This window comes from Grampus griseus (genome assembly GCF_964374135.1).
Source record: "Grampus griseus genome assembly, chromosome: 5".
Taxonomy (NCBI): Eukaryota; Metazoa; Chordata; class Mammalia; order Artiodactyla; family Delphinidae; genus Grampus; species Grampus griseus.
In genome coordinates this window covers 52,456,938-52,476,556 of record NC_138998.1, presented here as the reverse complement: position 1 = coordinate 52,476,556, position 19,619 = coordinate 52,456,938, and the positions used below count along the sequence as shown (strand labels likewise).

Below are 19,619 nucleotides of genomic sequence, written 5' to 3'. Positions count from 1 at the left end.
CCAAGTGGAATTCATCCCAGGGATGCAAGGATTTTTTAACATCCACATATCAATTAGTGTGATACACCACATTAACAAGTTGAAGAATAAAAACCATATGATCATCTCAATAGATGCAGAAAAAGCTTTTGATAAAATTCAACATCCATTTATGATAAACCCTACAGAAAGTGGGCAGAGAGGGAACCTACCTCAACATAATAAAGGCCATATATGACAAACTCACAGCTAACATCATACTCAACAGTGAAAAACAAAACGTTTCCTATAAGATAAGGAACCAGACAAGCATGTCCACTCTTGCCACTTTTATTCAACGTAGTTCTGCAAATCCTAGCTATGGCAATCAGAGAAGAAAAATAAAAGGAACCCAAACTGGAAAAGAAGAAGTAAAACTGTCACTGTTTGCAGATGACATGATACTATACATAGAGATTCCTAAAGATACTACCAGAAAACTACTAGAGCTCATCAATGAATTCAGTAAAGTTTCAGGATACAAAATTAATACACAGAAATCTGTTGCATTCTGTACACTAACAGTGAAAGATCAGAAAGAGAAATTAAGGAAACAATCCCATTTACCATCACATCAAAAAGAATAAAATACTTAGGAATAAGCCTACCTAAGGAGGCAAAAGACCTGTAGTCTGAAAACTATAAAATGTTGATGAAAGAAATCAAAGATGACACAAACAGATGGAAAGATATACCGTGTTCTTGGATTGGAAGAATGAATAATTTCAAAATACTACCCAAGGCAGTCTACAGATTCAATGCAATTCCAATCAAATTACCAATGGCATTTTTCACAGAGCTAGCACAAAAAAAAATTTAAATTTGGATGGAAACACAAAAAACCTGGAATAGCCAAAGCAATCCTAAGAAAGAAAAATGGAGCTGGAGGAATCTTGCTCCCTGTCTTCAGATTATACTACAAAGCTACAGTCATCAAAACAGTATGGTACTGGCACAAAAAACAGAACTATAGATCAATGGAACAGGATAGAAAGACCAAAAATAAACCCATGCACATACAGTCAATTAATCTATGACAAAGGAGGAGAGAATATACAATGGAGAAAAGATAGTCTCTTCAATAAATGGTGCTGGGAAAACTGGACAGCTACATGTAAAAGAATGAAATTAGAACATTATCTAACACCATACACAAAAATAAACTCAAAATGGATCAAAGACCTAAATGTAAGGCTGATTACTATAGAGGAAAACATAGGCAGAACACTCTGTGACATAAATCACAGCAATATCTTTTTGGATCTACCTCCTAATGAAAACAAAAATAAACAAATGGGACCTAATGAAACTTAAAAGCTTTTGCACAGTAAAAGAAACCATAAACAAAATGAAAAGACAACTCGCAGAATGGGAGAAAATATTTGTTAATGCTGCGACCAACAGGGATTAATCTCCAAAATATCTAAATAGCTCATGCAGCTCAATATGAAAACACAACCCAATCAAAAAATGGGTGGAAGATCTAAATAGACACTTCTCCAAAGAAGACATACAGATGGCCAAAAAGCACATGAAAAGATGCTCAACATCACTAATTTTTAGAGAAATGCAAGTCAAAACTACAATGAGGTATCACCTCACACTGGTCAGAATGGCTATTATAAAAAAGTCTACAAACAATAAATGCTGGAGAGGATGTGGAGGAAAGGAAACCTTCCTACTCTGTTGGTGGGAATGTAAATTGGTACAGCCACTATGGAGAACAGTATGGGGGCTCCTTAAAAAACTAAAAATAGCACTACCGTATGATCCAGCAATCCCACTCCTGGGCATACATCCGGAGCAAACCATAATTCAAAAAGACACATGCACCCCAGTGTTCACTGGAGCACTATTTACAATAGCCAAGACATGGCAGCAACCTAAATGTCCATTGACAGGAATGGATAAAGAAGATATGGTATATATAGACAATGGAATATTACTCAGCCATTAAAAAATGAAATAATGCCATTTGCAGCAACATGGATAAACCTGATTATCATACGAAGTGAAGACAGACAGAGAAAGACAAATATCACGTGATATCACGTTACGTGGAATCTAAAAAAATGATACAAATAAACTTATTTACAAAACAGAAACAGACTCAGACATAGAAAACAAGTTTATGGTTAACAAAGGGGAAGGGGGGAGGGATAAATTAGGAGTTAGGGATTATCATACACACTTCTATATATAAAATAAATAACTCATAAGGACCTACTGTCTAGCACAAGGAACTCTACTCAGTACTCTGCAATGACCTATATGGGAAAAGATTCTGAAAAAGAGTGGATATATGTGTATGTATACCTGGTTCACTTTGCTGTACGCCTGAAACTAACACAACATTATGAATGAATTATAGTCCAATATAAAATAAAAATTAAATTTAAAAAAGACAGTAAAAATAATGCATATTATTATAACCAACACTTATTGAATGTTTACTGATGCCAGGTACTATTCTATGTGCTTTGTGTTAACTCACAATTTATGAAATAAGAATTATTATTTTCCGTTTTACAGATAAGGAACCCAGGCACAGAATGTTTCAAGAACTTGCCCAAAGTCATAAAGCAAGCAGTAGGAGGCAAAGATTTAAATCTAGGCATTCTGGCTCTAGCATTCACCCTCTTAAGTCCTCACCAAACCTCACCATCAATAATAAAAGTATGTGCTCTGAAGAAAAATAAAGCACAGTACGTGGGACAGAGAGTAATGAAAAAAGGGTGGTCAGAGAAGGCTTCTTTAATATTCATTTTTATAGGCAGATGCAAGTTCCTTCACTTGTGGAGTTCAACTCAGTTAGTTTCTATTAAAGTTGAAGTAAGACATATTTCGGTTAAGTGGTCATGATGCCAAACACAGCCCCACTTCAGAAACTTTGCACTTGAAGGGACCCAGGTCAAGAGTGACCCCAACCTACTTCTGTGGTCTTCTAAGGGTATAGAAGTTGTTCCCGTGGCTCCACATGAGGGAGTATGGGGTTAGAAAAGGGGCAGCTGTTAGGTCAAGTAAAGGGACAACCAACCAACTTAAAGGGTAGAGATCAAAACCACAGAAGAGGTTAAAGATCTTTTAAGAAATAGTAGTATTTTCCTCAGGATATGAGGGAGCGAAGATGAAACTAACACACATTCATGGCAATGATCATATCATTAGAGCCATTACCATGCAATGGGGCCAGAACCAGGGACCCCTCCCCATCACCACTTTATTTCCTCATTTATCCCTCCTCCCTGCCTCCAATCCTAGAGAAAGGGAGGTGTCACATGGCATGATCACATCACCACCTTTTCCTCTAAAGAAACTGTGGGCCACAGTCTTAAGCCTGTGCTGATTGGGAAAGAACAGGCAAGTCTTAAATATTGAGAATGCATTAATAAACTGAAGTGACAGAGAGTTATGGAATCTCTTTTAAGGGACTATTAGAGGAAACAGAGTTGAAAGCAGTGATAAGAAAAACAAAACTTCACTCAATTTACTTCTGAATGCATTTAGACTCCTAAACAACTTGGTGACACAATTAAGACACACCTATAGTAAAATTTCTGGTAGTGAAAGTGCTATAGTGAAAACTTGGAGGCAGTTATTTTTTAATTTCATAGTCAGGAAAGCCTCGAAGGAGGAAAACTGTGAGCCAAGACATCTGAACATAGTGAGGAAGTAAAACATGCCAACATCTGGGAAAAGAACATTCCTGGTAAAAGAATTTAAAAAAAAAATTCTGGCTCTTGGTTGACCGGTTGATTGAATTATATCATATTTGTACCTGTGATGGAAGTTCCATATGGGTGATGCCTGTGTCTTGACAATGTAATGTGGAAATGAGGTTTTGTGAACACTTGGTACATTGTAGACATTGTAGACATTCATACAGCAATGAGCATTTACAGCAATGAGCAGTAAAAGTTTTGATAAAAATCAGAAACCAAATTTACTCAAGATTTAATAGAATACTCACCATATGAATACTGCTGGCACGTATATTTGTGAGAAATTAGTTTTCACAGAATTAGTTACAGAAATTAGTTTTTACAGAATATAGCAGAGAATTAGAGATATATTAATATTCTCAATATATTATATTCTCAATATAAAATGACATTTCATTTAAAGTTTCATATGATTAATTTTGTTCTAATGCATTTAATAGTCATAGCATATGTGATTTTTAACTATTTAAAATTGTAATATTAATTTAATGGAATATTTTGAAGTTATTAAAATCATGTATTTGAAGAATATGGATTAGGTAATATATTTATTGGAAAATTAAGACAGAAGAATATAAATGAAGAAAGGAGAATGAAAAAAATGTTATCATTACCTCTAGAGTCTGAGGACTTGAAAATTTTATATTTTTTTAAATTTCAATACTTTTCAAGTTTACAGCAATGAATTCGTGTTACTTTTATAATTGGGGGAGAAGCACAATACTTGTGTGTGTGTGTATATATATATATATATACACACACACACGCACACATTCCCAATTCTATTAATTATTCACACACAATCTTTTAATTCTTTGGCAAAAGTAAGTATGTTCAAGAAATACAGCAGCTAGCTAATAGTAAACTGTAATTTTATGTTTCCTTATATTAAAGATTTGTATTACCACACTTAAGATTTCCCTTTAAGTTTCTTAAACTTGATTTACAAGGAGTTATTCAGAATTTACAAACTAATTTTGTAAATTCTACACAGTGCTAATTGTAAATCAATAACTCTAATCTTAAACGAAGTAGAAACAGGTTGTTTTAACTCTCTGCTTTGTCCTTGGGAATGCAGAAACTAAAAATCCCATCAAATCTGCCCTGAAGCCTTTTAAACTTGCTTTTATTTGGGGCTCCTATTTTATCATTTGCTAGTCTCCATGGTATAGAACACAACTGTCAAAGTAAGAGCTTATATTTCAGATCAGTCATTTGCCTCATCATAAAATGCATTTACAGGAATCAAATGCAAGATGAAAAAAAAATTAGGACATATCTTAATTTTCTGGAAAGCAACAAAATTCATTTATAAGCTACTTGTACACTAAGGTAATACCTATAAGAAAACTTAATGGACTGAAGTACTATTCTCCTTAAAGGTCCATTTTTAAATCAGAGGAAGCATAGCTAGCAGCAAATATCTTATTAAACAACAAGTGTGCAAATGCAAAAGGCAGAAGCCTCTAGGGCCATGTTAATTATCTCAGGGTCGCAGGCATTAAGAACACTGTCTGGCAGTTTCTAAGGCAGTCATATGGCAGTGCCAGCACACAAGCCTCCCCAAGGTCTTGCAGTTACAGCACTGTCATATTTCAAATGACAGGTAATACTTATGAACACTCCAACACTAACCTCCTCAATTATAGTCAATGTCAAGGTTTTACATCTGGAGGAACTACTAATTTCTAACATATATATTGCCTGACAAAAAGTACTTTATAAAAATAAGGTTTACAGGTTTAAATAGGTTTAAAACCTATTGCAAGATGCTAAAGAAATCTTTGGAATGTTCACACCAAGATTCTTTGGGTGTTTTTCTTCTTGGGGGGAAAAACACATACATTTTCTTTCATAAGGAAGATAATTTTTGTAGCATTTATAGGGCAAGAAAGCCTCAAAGCAGTTTAATGGGTCTGGATTCCATTCTTCTTGCCTATAGTGACATTTTATCACAAGATATTTCAAGTTAGATTTAATTCATTTCCAATATACTCATACATATTACAGTAGAAATGTGTATTTATATAGACATGGTGTTATTTCATCAAATTACATTTCTTCCTACTTTTTACTAAGATGACATTTTTCTATCTTTCAGCTTGCTTGTGAATATTTGCAACTGATGTGCTGGCTCTGTTAACACCTCCTCTTTCTAGTTTTTCTTTTACTTGTAAGCCTCCTAATAAGACCACAGAGAGCCACTCAGATGTCCGTGTGTGTTCCTAGTAATCCTCACATGGTGCAACCTTTGACAAGAAACCCGAAATCTCACTTAGGATCAAGCTTAAACCTCCAAATTGTTAAAGTAATATGTCTAAGAGATTAAGTTCTAGGGGAAACTTTAGCTTTACCTGAATGGAGATTGTTAAGGGAAGCAGCTGGGCTTCTATGGGGCAGGAAGGCTGAACTATGAAAAACATTTTCAAGCTCTGGATGATCAGTTTTTCCACTAGACATCTTTCATCTTCCATAGAAAGTTCTCAACTATGGGTTCATAGAGCATTGGTAGTCTCCAAATGGGGGCAGTATGAAATTGCATGCAAATTTTGTTTTTATATACACATGCATATTTTTCTGGGGAGAGTATATAATATTCATCTACTTCTTAAAAGAATCCATAACCCCGAAACTTAAATTATTAGACCATGTAATCTATGGGACTTTATTCCCCAAGAATACCCATTTATAAATGGAAAACATAGAAACAGACAGAAGTGAGAGACTCATTTAAGACTCAACTAAGAGTTTTAATTTAATTTGCAAATAAGAGAATATTGATTTTTTTCCAAATTTTGTCTGACAATAAAAAAAGACATTGAGAGTTGAAGTAGTTAAGTATTATACTCATTTAGATTCTGAATATGTGCTTATGTTTTTGGATGATTTACTTTATGAATTTAATACTATTAGGAAATAAACATTCCTTTAGTAATTTAGAAGACATTCTAATTGTTTCAAATGTATAAAAATGTTTAGATTATAAGGAAAATGAACTTCTGAGGTAAAATTTTCATGAAAATCTTTAATATTTACTTGTAAATGCATTTAAAATTTCTGAAACCTGGGTTTAAATTAATATACCTCATACAGTTACCTCTGGTCATGAGAATAATACAAAATTAGCTTCCAATTCCAGTTCTGTCATGGACATGTTAGAAATCTTAATCCTTACTTTGTCAAATGTGTAACAATTATTCTTAGGAATGGATTTTAAAATTTTCATATTTTAAAATGAGTAAAAATATAGAATAGGGAAATGATTAAATCATAACAGTATCTGCTATTTTGGGTGTAAGTATTTCTAATTTGTGATAGATGTTTCAGACCAACTTCCCCTCAGGGTAAAAGATGCTTTTAAAATTGTTTTGTTTTGTTGAAGCAGAAGAAATCGGTGACTCAAACACATCAAGAAAGAGGATGGGCTTCCCTGGTGGCGCAGTGGTTGAGAGTCCGCCTGCCGATGCAGGGGACACGGGTTCGTGCCCCGGTCCAGGAAGATCCCACATGCCGCGGAGCGGCTGGGCCCATGAGCCATGGCCGCTGAGCCTGCGCGTCCGGAGCCCGCAACGGGAGAGGCTACAAGAGGCTACAACAGTGAGAGGCCCGCGTACCGCAAAAAAAAAAAAAAAAAGAAAGAGGATGAGGATCACCTCACCTTGTTTACTTTTGATTGGCATAGGAAACCTTTTACTCTGTTAAGTGATAGCTGCTCTGCTTGCCGCTATGGAGCAGCTCACATCTAGATTGCAAATTTCCTGAAGGTTAATTTCAGCTTCTGGCTAAAATGCCTTTGTTTGAATTGACTTGCATTGCCTTCTTACAGGTAAATAATTCCAGATACAGTTTTAGGTCAGTTCCACCTAGATACAAGATAAAGGGTTTAAAAACTAATGAATAGAAGCCACTCTACTTTAGCTAGGTGTTCAAAATAAATGCCTGTTCTGACCTGAAAACTTAAAAAAAACAACGATTATGCCATTTCAAGGTATTGCACATGAGCCTTGGTCACTGCCAAAAATATGAAATTCTAAGTAAGGAAAGCCAAGTACTCCCTACAAGTGTTTTGTCTGTCCCATACTCCTTTTTTATTTTAGAATAGAAAATACACTATATTAAGAATAACTTTCAGCAGCATATATCTTCTATTTATGGGATAAAGAGAGAAATTGTGAAGCCAAAGAATTTGGGGAAGAGCATATTAAATATTCAAATTATCTTAATTTGGAATTTAAATTGTCTCATCAGGGTTATCAGAGCTAAATTTTTATTGTCATTTAAGCATCTGGTCACACAGCCTTTTCAACTGAACTGATTATATTATTTAATAAAACCACACATTGTTTTTTCCTTAACCATTCTGATTTGGTAGAGAGCTCGTGGGGAGATGTGTTTGCAGTTGAAACTGGGATGCAATTTTGGATTTCATACAGTGTTTTCCACCTGTTCTACTTCAGATCTGGAAACATACAAAAAGTTACTGATGTGTAACTTCACTTTTCATCCATTGGCACTAATTTTATTTTTTTTTATTAGATATATTTGCACCTGCTGTAATCAAAAGCAACAGATATTAAATGAACAAATGAAGATTTGTTTCACAGAGGAATGGAGTGTGTGTGTGTGAGCATGTGTGTGTGTGTGTATGTGTGTGTGTGTGTGTGTGTGTGTGTGTGTGTGTGTGTAGGGCAAAATGTTAACATTTTTTCCAAGGGTGGCGCTGGAAGAAATACATACACAAACGCAAACCCTCCAAATCCATCCACTCATCCTTCACTGAAACAAATGGCAGGGATAATGCTGATGTGTCGAGGTTCCTATTGAGATCGTTGCCATATGAGGAGGATCCTGTAAGCTACGGATAGGATCCCTAGCTGAAGGAAAGGCTGAAGGCTGAATTCAGCCTGCAGAAACTCTCAGACAGGCTCAGGAGTTTTCAAAATAACCCACTGGAATCTCTTGAGATGTGCTACTCAGTGCACCACAGTTGGCTCCACTCCTTATTGCCATACACCCAGCCTCACCCGTTGCTTGAGTTGCCTTGTACCTGAAGATATTGGAGTTTGGTGCCTCTGTTAGGCAGTCTTTTCCCCTTACTTTAAACCAGAAGATGGTTTTTCATCTTAAACAGGAAGACAGTGTTTTCCCAGTGGGTCAGCAATTTGAACTTTCTGGGTACACTTCCTAGTCTCCTGCCCACTTGTAGCCAAATATTTATCTCTTGTCCATTCTTCAAAAATGTCACTGACCTCCAAATTACATGAGACTATGCCTAGACGTGTGTATTTTCTCCTCAACAGTGCCTGGAACTTTACAAGGCCATTCAATCTGCAGAATCAAATTTTTTGTCAGTAAAGAATATTTTTCTTCCATTGTTAATTTAATAATTAATTTGTTAGAATGGCGAAAGGGAGATAGAATCAAGATAGAGAGGTGGTAAACACAGACTTGAATTTTCCCCTAATAAGCTTTTCTGATTCTCTATTTTCTCCATTAAAAGAAATACTTTTAGTGTTTTCTATTAAAATATTGTTTTTTGAAATCTTACACACTTAACATTTACGACTCCTTCCTTTATGCATCTGAAGATGCCTCATGACTGAGTTTGGAAATCTATAGTTACAAAGCATTTAGAAGGTTTCCACAATAACAGCAGCAGTTGCCAAAACTATGCACTTTAAATGCTTCTTTTCATTCCATACACACCGTGACCCTGTGGGGGACCTGTTACTATCTCTTTCTGACTGATGAAGAAATAAAATCAGAGGGATCATGTAACTTGGTGAAGATCACATCGTGAGAATATGGTAGAGCTGGAGTTGGTGCATTTAAAGGTGGCTCTCTCCACCACCCAGCATCCTGTCTCATCATTCAACAGCTTTTCAGTGGATAGTGCTGGCCAAGCTTACCCATCACTGACACAAAATACATGCACATAAGGACCTTTTCCATATGCCGGCTGCTCAGCTTGACCTTAAAACCCTCATCACAACCCGGAGTTGAGTGCTACCCCTACCCTCTGCTGGAAATACCCTAACACCATTTTAAAAGCAAACCACTAGATTATAGTGTGAATATCTGGAATCAAAAGCAATCATTCTTACCAACTGAAGTGAAAAAAAATGGAATTCAATTCAAATTCAGTTTTTGAAATGCAGCGTTTTAGTTATTTAACTTAAATCATCTCAAAAGGTAACAGATGCTTTTAGACACTCATTTTCTCTTGCTCTCGTACCTAATAAACATTTTTATACATGAAATGCTATTTGCATGCCTGCGTGGGTGGCAGTGCCACCCTCAGACTCATCTCCCTTATTTATTGTTGTGTATCACTCAGAATCGCAGCAACTCGATTAGATCTCGATTCTCTGAAATGTATATGTTGCTCTGACAACGAAAAGCTGCTACCCTCGCTAGAGTGTACGTCGTTCTGTCAACTTGTCTTCAGCATATTAAAAAGAAAAACCACAAAAAATATTATTACTGCTCTTTTACACTCATATCTTGTTCTCCTATACTATGAAAGAAAATGGCTTCGATTTTTAAAATGTTTATGCCTTTTTTACTATAATACACACAATATTTTGAGAAAAAGTGAAAAATTTTATCCATAAACCATTTAGTTCTTCTTATCCCCTCTTAGCTGTGACTCCTAATGAAATTTACAATCAGGAAATACAATGATTTTGCATTTTCTTTTTAAGGGGTCACTCATCTATTGGTAGCTTCTGTTTCAGGTTATTATACAAAAGTAACCACTTTGGCCTTTTTGCATTTGAGTAGTCCACTCCGTGGTGCTGTTTAGTTAATTTAGTTATTGTCTTTTTTTTTTTTTTTGCTACTTTTCTATTACTTGAACTTTTGTCTTTCTACAAAGCAGGTTTTTATAACCATGCATGGACAGTCATCATAGAGTACTTGGTGAGTCAGAATTTTAATACAGATTGGTCCAGTTTAACAGTATTTCATTATATAAATATATGTATACACTTATTATTTATAAATATAATTATAAAAATTAAATCTATGTATCTTATAAAGTAGTGTGTGGTTTACAAAAATCTTAAACTTCATTAAGTTATGTGACAGAGAGAGCTGGTATTATTATCCTCATGTTTGTATAGGGAAAGAAAGAGAAGACTGTAATAGTTTATGAGTATCACCCAAAGTGGTGGAAGCAAGTGTTTTCTGACATTAAACAATCTTTCCACTGCTGTCTCATAGTCCCACAGAATTTTATAGTCTCTAAGCTTTATGTTACCTTTACAACATAAACCTCACATACCTAACATTTTACTACCAACCCCTATCAATGAACTGGCTAAAAGAAATTATATTTACGAGAAATTGAAAGGGATATGGAACCCAAACAAACATCTAAGAAACCTGAGTTATGTTCCTCAATAAAGTTGTAATATCAGAAAGTGCCATATTCTGTCCACAGTAGCTTCATCTCCTGGTGGATCACATTCCTTATCTTGCATTCTAACAAGAAACTTTTTATTTTTATCACTGATGTCAAGAAACAGACACATTTGTTATAAACTTATTTTAGCGTATGATGACTAGTATGTCATTCAGCATCTCCTCATGATAAGGTCTAAAGTATTTCTAGAATCTCATGCCAGGAAAAACTAAGAAATTGGTGAGCTTTTTGCTCTCTGATAATAAAAGCTCTATAGCCAATGCTGTTTCTTCTTTTCCTGTCAGGGCCCACAGGAAGCTCCAAATCAGATTAGTTTCTCCATCACAAAAATGATATTAAGTTTATGATAGACATACTTTCTTCTTTTTCCATTAGTTGCTTATCTCTTATTGGATGAATGCTATTTATAAGACACCTCAAATAATTTTCAGAAACAATGAGGTATGCATTTAAATCTGAGTAGTTATAATCAAGGGAAGTCTAATATACTTGAAAATTTTATTTCTTATGTTTTGTATACACACTATTTACTCAATACATACAACTTCATGAGTTGAGTGCTGATTTGGAATGCTTCTTAAAGTTGGAAAACTTTAACATTTTCATTTAATAATACAATTTGTAATAATTTGTAATTAATGATTTACAAAAAATAAAAATATTTAATACAGATATTCAGTATTTGTATTCTATATCTCCCTAGTGTTCAGATTGGTATCTTGTACGTGGAAAGAATTCAAAACAATAGCCTGCTGATTATTTTATTGTTCTCTTTACAAGATCTATTTATGAGCTTGTAGTAAAATATTCTATACTTGTTTCTAAACAGGAGCAAGTTTATCATATTACTGTCAGCCTTCTTAAAAGCTTCAACTTACAAAGATCATACAGGTTTTTTTTCTAAAGAGTTAAATGTGATTCATTTAGGTCTGAAAAATATTGACAGGACAAAACATCATATTGGAAAATTTTCAGATAAAAGAGTGGCTTAAGTCCAAAGATCTAACCATCAACCAACCAACAAAAACAAAAAGAAAAAAGTCTCACAAACCTCCTATCAGTCCAAACAACCACATCTAGGTAATTTGAGGTCTGCTATGGTCTGAATGCTTGTGAACCCCTCAAAATTCGGATGTTGAAATCCTAGTGACCAATGTGGTGGTGTGGTCTTTGGGAGGTGATTAGATCCTAAAGTGGACCTCTCATCAATGGGATTAATGCTCTCATAAAAGAGATCCCATAGAGCTCCCTAGTCCCTTCCACCATGTGAGTATACAAGAAGTCTGCAGACTGGAAGAGGGCTCTCTATTGACCATGCTGGCACCCTGATTTCAGACTTCCAGCCTCCAGAACTGTGAGAAATAAATTCTGCTGTTTCTAAGCTACCTACACTGTGGTAGTCTGTTACAGCAGTCTGAAGGGACTAAGACAAGGTCAAGGTCCTTAAAAGATATAAATCTGAGAGTTCTCTTAGAGCAGATATAGAGTCACACTCATCTTTCTATCCCCAGGGTCTAGTAGAGTTGGACCCAAGGTAGGCGCCCCACAAATTTTGAATGGATCATTTAAGATGATGCTAGTGGAATATGTGTTTTGAGCTGCTTTTGCCTAGTAAGACTGATTTCTGCTGATCCATCAATATATTCCCAGGCAATCTCCCTTGGCCAAAGCATGCCTTTGAGAGTTGGCAGGCTAGGACTTGGTGTTTAGTCTCTGGCCAGAAACAGAATGAAAAGTAACTGAACGGCAAAGGGTATTAATCTCTTGACCCTGGACTTATTAACTCTATGCTTTAACTGAGTTAACCAGCCACGGTTAGAAGGAGCAGCAATGTTCGTAACCTCTAATTACACCATTCTTTCTGTCTAAATATTATGGACTTGGTTGAGAGGCACATTTGAAAAGACATTAATGGCATAGCATATGTTACATTGTAGTTTTGTTATCTGAGCCAAAATTAGAACCCATTTTTCAGATAATTTTCCAATGCTCTATTCTCTGAAATCAAGTAGTCTATTAAGGTCCTTAAAATTTCTCTATCCGAACCTATAGCCCCCCAAATCCAGGAGCATTCTATTAATAGTTACAAGGTATTTATTAGTATCCTTATAATATCCAAGTTCTTCAAATGCAACACGTATTTTTCAATCTATGGATTTTACTGCATTGAATCTATCCATTAGAAACAATGATCAAATACCTATGAGCAAGGTTCTCTTCCACATACCACCTGAGATACAAATTATGACAAATATCAATAGTTGTTGCTTTCAAGGAATGTACAACCTAATCTAAAAAATGAGGTGTACATACAGAAATATAAGTACTTCCCCCTCCCCCAAACACACCTATTAAAGAGCAATGCAACATGCAAGAAGGCACAGAAGGCCGTTTTGCAGGCAAGAAGGGCTGAATTCTGAGGATTGCAAATGAAAATAAGATTACATGGAAAAGACTTGGCAGTTTTATTTGTCTACAAGTTCAATATGAAACACTTGAGGAGCAAGACTGAGACCACTGAATTCCTTATTATAGCACTCACACTGATTTTTAATTATTCCTACTATAGTGTTGTACCTAATACCTTGTGAGCTATTTGAGGGTCACAGCTGGATCCTTTTTTATCTTTGTGTACCCAAGACGTAGCATAGTACTGTGTATTTTGTTAGTTCAACAAAATTTGTTCATTTGAGTATTTATTGAACATGAATACTTTGCACCAGGCACTGGGAACACAGGGTTTAACTAAAGACACATGGTCCCTGCTTAATGAGTTTACAGTCCTGTGAAGGAAAAAAAGAATGAAGGAATAAATGAATGTATTGGGCATGTCCAATGAACAGCAACTGCTTCCCAACTCTTTCTTTTGATCACAAATTTCTTTCACTTGCTGGAGATTCTGATACATCTTCCCACCGATTTTTAAGAAAATGCAGTAAAGTTTGTCTCCTGCTCTTCTGTTTTATCCTACCAACCAAGAAAATTCTGCCAAGTTTTATGTTCTATAGTCAGTATTTTGAAAATGATAGTGTTCCCGCCCCCCAAAGACAAAATGTATTATAATACTGAATATGTTTTTGCAAACCACATTGCCCACAGGTGCTAATAACTTTGCTGGGGGTAGGCAGCCCTGGCCAGGAACCCCAGAGGCAGAGGCTATGTGGAGGGAGTGAGAATGAGAAGCAAGGGAAGAGAAACCAGGGCCCATTCTAATGGATTATAAATGCAGGTAGTTTGGTTATTCACCCTAAGGGCTGAAAAGTCTTTGGAGGTCTGTGAACTGGGAAGTGGCAGCATCAGAGTGATATTTTTGAGATAATAGTCCAGCAGTTACACATACAGTCCATGTTGTTACAGATAAACTTAAAACAAGGAAGGCCCATTAGGACATTACTGCAATTGTTCAGGAACAAACTTTCAATTGCCTAAACAATGATGGTTTCAGAGGTACTAGAAATATACTGAGGGTTTTAGCCTGGGGCTGGGTAGAATGGTAGTGCCACAAAGGAAATCAGGTCCATCAGGAAAAGGAACCAATTTGGAATTAGGAGAGAATAAGTGAATCTAGAGAATGACTTATTTTTAAGTATGATTAAATGCAATTACATGGAGTTCTATGATTAAAGCACTGAAGATAGATCAGCTTGAAATTCACAGACATAAAGATTAAGCATTCCTTTCGTGTTCAGAAAATTCTTCACAAATCTTATTATAAACAGTAACGTTAGTGTTGAACAACTGAGAAGTAACTTCTGGCTTTTCCTTGAAATTAGCAAGAGCCAAGACCTACCAATCCTTCATATATTATACAGTAATGTAAATCATAACTTTGGAAATTTGGTAAGATTAGTGCCGGGCCCTATGGCAGAATGAGGTCCCTGAATGTTAAGTACTGTGCATGCCCCAATAGAGTATATGAATTTCCACCATTCATTCATTCATCCATTCACTCATCTATGTGAACTGACTGCTTATTATGTATAATATACTGTGATGGACTCTGGGATTCAGTCAAGAAACAGGAGAGATCTGGTCCCTGGTCCCGTGGAGGTCACATATTTCCTGGACTGAAAAACAAGCTCCTTTGTTTTTCCCAATGGTGTACCCTTAAAGGTTCTCCCTACAGATGTCTCAGGCTGACACTGAGGAAGTTATCAGGCATGTAAATTTTAGAAATGACTAATAAAAGCCACATAACAAACATTATAAATAAACTGAGTAATATTTGATGCTGCAGAATGGACTCTACCTCCTTCCATCTATAGATTCAGGGAGCCCAGATTAATGTCATTTTTAAGTAGGATGTAGTTATGTTCTGCAACTGCTTCCATAGTTCCACAGGGGAAACAGAAGGAGAGAAGGAGCAGAAAATAAGTTAAGTGAAATTAGATCATTGATAAGCTCATAATTTAAGTTCATACCATTTGGCCAGTTTTCTAATAGCTCTAACTTAATGATTCAACTAGTTTCCTGGGAACAAAAATGAGTGCATGTTCAATGTTCTGTATTATATTACTGATGAGAATCTGCCAGAGCCATGTCTAGCTGAAGCTTATGAGCAATGAACCCAAAAAATACTTTGTATTGTTATAGTTCCACTATGAGTAGATAGATGAATACACAGTGGTTGACAATAAGTAAAAATGAGTACACAGAATTGTTTTCTCAATTATTTTCCTAGTGGATCATAATTGTCTTAGTCATTCGACACATTGAACATCTACCACATGCAAGGCAAATGCTGTGCTCGGTACTATAAATGGAAAAAAGATGGCCTGTGGGAAGTTTTACATCAACACCCTGAGAGGCAATCTGATGCAGTTCAATAAATAGCAGTGTAGGCCACATAATTTATGTGAATATTAAAGATATAAATCATGATAGCAGAAGTGATGTAATATTATGCCATAGAGTAATCATCCACAATGATGGAGATTACGTTGGTTCCTTAGTTAAACTATGATATCTCACAAAATATAAAAGGAAATCAGGAGATTGCCTCCTTCCAGAAGATGAATAGGCAGAAAAATGTTAAATGCTTTGGTGTGAATGCTTGTCAAAAGAGATGAACCTCCATGAAGATTCCTAAGTTTCAGTGGCCCACCTTTATGCAGCCATTTTCCTACGTAAGGCTAGCTATACCAATGGGTATAAAACACTGGTACATTGTCTGTAATGCTCTGTAAATTTGTCATGTTCTTTTGGAGTGTCCTGGCTCTTAAATGTGAGGAATTAGTTCTCTCATATACAGAGAAGGCCACACAGAAGTGTGACACCTTTCACTTTTTATAAGTTGAATGCTATGAAATATATGGTAGTAAAAATATACCCCAGTTGATAAATTACTTTCATAGTCATTAAGGTATGTGTGTACTTAATGAGCTGGGGGTAACCAGAATTAAGTTTACTTAATTCTCAATTTTCAATAGGTCATCAACCAATAAGTATTTTATATCTGTTTATGAACATCCTGTTATATTTCCCATGTCTGAAAACAAGAAGAAAGTACTTCAGCCATTTATAAACATTTCTAGTGTAATTCAAAAATTAAGAACTTAAACCTCTGGACAGATATAGTAATAAAATTCCTAGCCACATCCTATTACTTTTTATATTTCACTCATGAAAAGTGGCCTGGCACCTGTCAGTGTGCCTGCTTCTAGAGGTATCTGAAAAAGCCTAGTAAAATTACAAATATACAAAACTTTGTAAAGGCATGCCCAGTTCACCTTGTGTGTGTATTTGATGGATGCTTTATATACTAATTTTGACAGTGATGTAAAAGCCGTGAACATGGAGGAGTCCTCCCTGTACATCTTTACTGCAAATGGAAATACTGGTACTAAAAGACAAGCTTTAGTCAGTATTTAGAATGATTGATAATTTTGAATATAAACATGGAGACCTCTTAACCAGAAGGTGGCATGACTGCGCTGGATGCTGGTATCATTTTTGACAGGTTTTATAAGACCCGAAACAAGTGAGGGATGGTGTTGCAAGACCACCTTTCATATACTTGCCACTCTGATTTCCTACAGTAATGAACTTTAGCAGCTCTGCTTGGTAGCCAAAGCCATGAAACCTAAGGAATGCACATGTGTCTCAAAAACCACCCAGGGAAGACAGAAGGGGTTGGCTAATATGCTAACCTGATTTTTCTTTTCTTTATTCTGAAGCAGAGAATAGAAAACTGCTTTAGTGCCAAAAAATAGCAGTTGGAAATATTATTTAGTGATAATTGGACATTACCCAAGGTGGGAAAAAAAGAACGCTAAAAGATAAAATTATTCTGGGAAGAGAATGTTGTATTTCTGTTCTTGTTTCAGGGCTTGGAAATCATCTTATTTAGGTGAGAGTATTTTCAGGAAAACATATAATACCAATCATATAAAAATAGGCCTGCTAACTCCTGAGAACTTTGGGGGATAAACTAGGACACACTGTCAACAAAATAAGGTTCCAGGAAGGAGGATTCCTTGTATGCAAACAAGTGCATGACCTTCCCCTCTTCCTGCTGACATCCACGCTGTGCCAGAATTGGTCGGACAGATTCAAATCCCTGGTCTGCCACTTAGTGAGTAACCTTGGGCAAGTTAACCTGCATCCACCTTGCAGGATAGTTTTGAGAATTAGCAGCAGACTACATTAACTATTTAGTGTGATGCTCACAACGAAACAGTAACTAAGTGGCTGGCTGTTTTACTTAGTTCAATCCCACCAAGTCACAAACCAGTTCCATAGGATATAGGGTGTAAGTTATGTTGCTGTGTAAATTAAGGTACGTTATTCAAAATCATTAAGTTTTTATTCCTGCCATATCCATTCTATGGGGTAAGTGGTTATGGTTCTCCAACTAGAAGACTGTGCAAGAAACATAACTGCCTTATGATTCATATCACCATTCATACAAAATAGCTATTTGACTTTTCCATATCAAAGGTAGCATTTAATTACTGAAAAACAAGTCTAATGACACTAAAAAATCTATTTTAATGAAATTAATTTCTATATTTTTTAAAAATAAGCATATTTCAGGAAGACAAAAGGAAACCTCAGCGATAACCACTTTTAATGATATCTTGGAAACCACTGTTAGTATTGTGGGCTTAATCCAGATAGACTCTCATACAAAACTAGAATGTTAGTGCATATAGTTTTGTAACTAGATTTTTGTTCCACTTAGCAATATACCTTCCCTGGCCAAAAGATATATTTCTGTCACATTGTTTTAATAGGCCACAGAATATTCTACTATACAGATACACCATGTTCTATTATTAAAGTCCTTATATTGTTAGATATATAAATAATTTATCCAAGAATGAATGTTCTATGAAGATGAGATCAATGCTTGTTTTATTCACTAGTGTATGTCTAGCTTTCTAGCACCATGCCTACCATACAGAAGAAGCAGTTATTGTTGGTTAATGTTTGTAAAAAGCTTTGCAATTCTATTCATTCAGAAAGTAGTCATATAATACTAGTACAGGCCTAAAATGATGTTAGAGTCTGGAAGAGCAATGAACAATAATAAGTATACAGAATATTTACTAAATTGTTATAGATATTTATGATCTGCTCTTATAAAATTGAATATTTTTACCCTAATAGACAATTAGCAAGCTCTTACTATTAATATACCCCAGACTCTATATTAGGCATTGGGGATAAAGGAGTCAACAAAAGCTGTCCTTCTCTAGTGGGGAGACAGGTATTAAACAAAGAATTCTAAATGAGATTGGTAATTTTAAAAAAAGAGCAAGGAGTACATATATACAGGGAGCTTACTGAGCCGAAAAAAAGCAAGCTCAGGAAGCGTTCCCTAAGAACGCAAATTTTAGGCTGAGGTTTCAAGAATGAGTCGAAGTTGTCTAGGTAAAGATGGTAGATATGAATAATCCAGGCAGTGGGAAAAATGGGTACAGTGATGAAGACTTAAGAGACTAGTCAACAACGAAGGAACAGAAGACAACCTAGGATGACTGAAGCATAGGGAACACAACAAAGAGTGGTAGAATGTGAAGATGGGAGGTAAGAAGCTCCCACGGGACTTTGTAAGACACGTCTAATATCTCAGACATCACCTTTATGATACTAAAAATCAATAAAGGGTGAAGATACATTGCAAGGTGCAAGAGTAGAGAAGCAGGCAACTAATTACGAGGATGTTATTACAGTGGCCTAGGTGAAAAACGTCATCAATGGAGACAGAAAGAAGTAGGAAGACCCCCGAGATACTTATATGGTAGAATTGAGAGTTCTGGTTGTATATGGTCCATTTCACTTTGTGGCTTGCTTTAATTTCAACTGCTATGTCATATGAAAATTGATTTTTTATTAAAGTTGTGCTATGAGGGTTTGTTTCATTTTTGTATACTTGGGTGTGGTGGAAACTGGTTTCCCCATATCCATTTTCCTCTCCTTTATTAGTATTAGGACCCCTGATTTTCAGC

General features: G+C 35.7%; 1 protein-coding gene across 1 annotated transcript in view; it reads right to left on the bottom strand.

The window, feature by feature from the left end:
• The window catches only part of NAALADL2 (N-acetylated alpha-linked acidic dipeptidase like 2), a gene marked incomplete at its 3' end in the record, with an annotated part of 1,060,707 nt that overhangs the window by 877,149 nt on the left and 163,939 nt on the right, over window positions 1-19,619 (bottom strand). The window lies entirely within an intron of this gene.